Below are 4,897 nucleotides of genomic sequence, written 5' to 3'. Positions count from 1 at the left end.
GCGAACTTAACCACTCAGCCATGGAGCCAGCCCCTGGAAGCAATTTTGAATTATGTGCAAGACATTTACTAGGTAGCTGGGTAGGTCAGTTGGAGCTTAGGAAGGAGACATGAGCAGAAGACAAAGATTTGGTACTCTTAACCGTATAGGTCCTAATTGAAGCCAAAGGAATAGGGATAAGATTGCCAAGATGAATGGAAAGAGTCAAATGAGAAGAGGGCCAAGGACGAAACTCCAAAGAGCACACTCATTTAAGTGGAGAGCAGAAACAGAAGACTTGCAACAGAAACTGAGAAGCAAACCAGGAAAGCAGAGTGTCACATAAGCCAAAGGAAGAGAATTTTCAAGTCAGCATGTCCACTGCTGGGGGAAGGTCTGGTAAGATAAGGTTCAACAATTAGGAGGACGTTATATCTTGAGAGATAGTAACAAAAGGGGGGAGTGGTTTAGGCAAGTGGTCAGGGGGAAGGGTCATAAAAAACGACAGGGATGTCCTGAGAGATGAGTGGAGAGGAGTACCCTGGCCCCTGACTGAGGGGCCAGGAGTAGGTGAGGTTTGGCTGCTCCAGGGAGGTAGTTGACACGCGGGAGAGCTGTCATCGAGTTGCAGAATTGTCTTTGTTCTGGGATTCAGGGGCAAGTCACCAGTTCCTAAAATGGAGGATGGTGAGACTGAGGCAGGAGCTGGATCCTAAGGGATCTGTAACTGAGGCACAGGGATGAAGGCAGCTACCAACTCTGGGGTTCGCCGTGTGGGTACACTGTGCAGGCCAGACTCAGGACCTGGGGCAGAAGGTTCAGGGCAAAATGAGAAGCTAGGGGACTTAACCGCTGAGTCCGAGAGTGTTCAGGCAGGAACTGCTTCTGCTTCTCCAGCCTGGAAGGGGGACTGAGTTAGGTGTGAGCCTGCAGGAAGGAGTCAGGCAGTTCCTGCTGCTGGGGAGGAATGCTCCAGAGGGTGGAGAGCAGTGGGCAGAGGCAAACAGTGAAAGCAGTGGCTGAGGCTAGTGGCCACCGCCGGATCACACTTCTCCCTTCTTTTATTCAACTGCCTATAAACACCTAGCTCCTCACAGGCTCACTGAACGTGTTTTAACATCTTACTGTTCTCTGATTTTTAATGTTTTGAATAAAATCTTTCTATGTATTCATTTATTATTTGCACGTTAGTCATCTTATCTTTTTGAAAATTAAGTATACATAAAAGTATACATAATCCAAAATAAAGAAAATATGACATTTGCTCTAATCATTAAGGATCACTTTCTTTTAAAAACAAGCTGGAGGGACCAGCCAGGTGGCGTAGTGGTTAAGTTTGTGCGCTCTGCTTCAGTGGCCTGAGGTTCGCAGGTTTGGATCCTGGGGGTGGACCTACATACCACTCATCAAGCCATGCTCTGGGGGCATCCCACATATAAAGTAGAGGGAGATTTGCACAGATGTTAGCTTAGGGCCAATCTTCCTCACCAAAAAAAAAAAAGAAAGAAAGAAAGAAAGAAAAAACCAAACTGGATATCTGGATTAAATCTTTGAACTTCTGGACAGATATGCCATTTGTTGGTGATATCTTGGTTTTAGGTGGATATCTTCTCCTTAATTCAACAAATGTTTATTGAGAGCCTGCTCTGGGCAAGGAGTTTACATCTATTAACTTCTGACAAAAAAAAGATGGTTGTTTAACAGTGTCATGGATTTACTGTGAATTCAGCTCATTCACATAGCTAATCCTCAAGGTGAGTAGGAGGTATAACCACTTTGACTTAATCCTGTCAACTGTAAGCTTAATGGGCTGACTTCTGGGTAGAATTAGAAATTCAAATATCAGTTTTCATATTCCAGGCTATTTTCTTTTTCTTGAGGAAGATTAGACCTGAACTAACATCCACCACCAATCCTCCTCTTTTTGCTGAGGAAGATTGGTCCTGAGGTAACATCTGTGCCCATCTTCCTCTATTTCATATGTGGGATGCCTGCTATGGCATGGCTTGCCAGGTGGTGTGTAGGTTCTTGCCAGGATCCAAACTGGTGAACCCTGGGCCACCGAAGCAGAGTGAGTGAACTTAACCGCTATGTTTCTGGGTCGGCCCCTTCCAGGCTATTTTTAAGTACTAAAATTTATGTTGGTACAATATCACTAGTTTAGTATTTTAAAAAAAGCAGACATCTGAATCATTTATGTGAGAGATATCCAGAGAATTTATACATTACATTAATATTTCAAATGAAACAGAGTTGTACTCATTCAGAAGTATGAAAATCCAGGAGGGATAGGAGATATTATTATTGGGCAGGGAGGTTCCCAGACCCGTTACCACCATTTTCCCAGGAGCCTGCACACCCCTCTCCCTGCAGCCAGATGCTCTCTGCTCCCCTCAGTGCTAATCATCCTCTGGCAGCCTGCCGCTTCCCTCCTAGGTTAACCTATTTCAAACAGGACCTTCTCTAATCATCCTACTTGAGAAGACTTAAGAAGTGGGAGAGGGTAATCTCTGTCTTGGACCTTAACCCTCTCTCAGATAGAGAACACCTTGAGGCAAAGTGTAGCCCCTAAGGAAGACCACATGTATGAGCCTGGTAGGGCTGCCATAACAAAGTGCCACAGACCGGGTGGCTTAAACAAAGAAATTTATCTTCTCACAGTTCTGGAGAACACAGCTAAGCCCATAACAACATATACATCTATTTCTTAAAAATCAAATACAGGCATTTATACATTCTTCGAAATAAATACCAAAATATCAGTATTACAAATAATAACATAGCTGTTCTTATGATGAGTTCAGTTACTCAATTGTATCGTGGATAGATTTGCTATTTAGTGGCCCTTGGAAGAGTCTTGGAGGCTGCCAACTTTATCTTTTAAAAATAGAGGATCTTGGCTTTTATTTTACTATGTAGTTACTGCTGCCCAACTGTTTCATCCTGCCCTTGACTGGAGGTCCTCAACACAGAAAACTTTTGTGTGAAAAGCTAGTTTTACAAGGGTAATTAAAAGAGTTCAGTGAAAGAGAAGAGAAAGACAAGAAATCTTTCATTTTGGATTCACCGGGCTGACTGAAGAGAGAGAATCCAGACAGTCCTTCCCCTCTTTGGGAAGTTCAGCAAGAAGCTAGCCCAGTGGATCTGAGTTAGCTCAAAGCGAAAACACAGGCTAAGACGAGTAGAAATGGGATATGATGAACTCCTCAGCTAAGCTCTGGTCTGAGAAGGCCACTTCCTGGCCAGGAAGCTCACACTGCTGCATAGTGGACTAGTGTCCCCAGTCCCCGCCCAGCTGCCCAAAGATACACACTGTAGCACTAGTGTGGGGCTCTTTCTATTCCGCATCCGCCTCACTGCCTGTCACCTCTCTATGGAGTCATGAACACTTCCCGGCTTCTGCCTCTGAGTTTCCCACTTTACGTTTATTTCCGAGAGGCTGCGGTGGGCGGGGCCAGTGCCCCTGCGTCCCATCCACGTTTGCCGAGTGGTTGATCCATCGAACTTTACAGACTCCTCATCCCTCTCCTTGGCCAGGTCCTTTTCAGCTCCCTGAGTCTGTTTAATTTGTCCTGTAAATGTGGTTGCTCATCCAGATGATCTCTATGATCCCTCTTCCACCTAACGTTATATGAATCTATGCTACAGTTTCAGACTTTAATTCAGATTTTTTAAAAGTCCCATTTATAGTTACAAAAGAAACTTAACATAAACGCCTTTGACTAACAAACAGGGAAAGAAGAGTACCCCCTTCCTTCCTAAGGTTTCAAGGCTTATTTTTAATGGAAAATTTAAGCTCACCTCAACCATGAGCCTTCAACTTGTTCCCCTTCTCTGCTTGGGCCACTCTCTTTTACGAGATGACTCTTAAAACTTCATATAAGTGGAAGCATTCTTTGTCAATGGCATTGGCAGTTTCATCACCAATTATTAGACTAAATAACCCATATATAATTTTGAAAAACATAATTTTACAAATTCAAAACGACTATCTGTAAAATGTCATTATCAGCAAAAGCTTTGCTATTTAAAATTAGAATTGCTAATTGTTTTCTAATGCTCTTTCGTATGGTCCTTTGGATACTTTCTTAAGACGTTCACATTTGCAAAATGGCTTTGTACTGTTTTCTCCCCTTGCCCACTCATCACCCACACCTACCTGGCCTCCTGCTCCTTGGTGACTCACAGGCCGCGCCTCCTCCCACACATGCGAGCGGTGACCTGGCGCCCACTACCCACCCTCTCTTTCGCTCCCACAAATCTACCTGCTCACCTTCTCTCCTTCACACAGGTGGACATATTCAAATCTCACTGCTCAGCAGCCAAAGCACAATAATAGCTTAGAGGGGGAAAAGAATAATCTTTCCAGTGATCATTATGGTTTTTTATTTTTTGGTTTTTTTTATTGAGGAAACATTGGTTTATAACATTATATAAACTTCAAGTGTACATCATTATATTTCGATTTCTGTGTAGATCACATCATGTTCCCACCCAAAGACTAATTACAATCCATCACCACGCACGTGTGCCTAATCACACGCTTTGCCCTCCTCCCTCCTGCCTTCCCTTCTGGTAGCAACCAATCCAATCTCTGTCTCTATGCATTTGTTTGTTGTTGTTTTTCTCCTATTTATGAGTGAGATCATATGTTATTTGACTTTCTCCCTCTGACTTATTTCCGTTAGCAATATACCCTCAAGGTCCATCCATGTTGTCACAAATCACCAGATTTCATCGTTTTTATGGCTGAGTAGTAGTCCATTGTGTATATATGTCACACCTTCTTCATCCATTCGTCCCTTGATGGGCTTCCAAGTCTTGGCTACTGTAAATCATGCTGCAATGAACATAGGGGTGCCTGTCTCTTTACACATTTGTATTTTCACGTTTTTGGGATAAATGCCCAGCAGTGGAA

The sequence above is a fragment of the Equus quagga genome, unplaced genomic scaffold, assembly GCF_021613505.1.
Source record: "Equus quagga isolate Etosha38 unplaced genomic scaffold, UCLA_HA_Equagga_1.0 203_RagTag, whole genome shotgun sequence".
In the NCBI taxonomy this organism is placed as follows: Eukaryota; Metazoa; Chordata; class Mammalia; order Perissodactyla; family Equidae; genus Equus; species Equus quagga.
The sequence above is the reverse complement of the archived record's forward strand: the minus strand, read 5'-3'. Positions refer to the sequence as shown.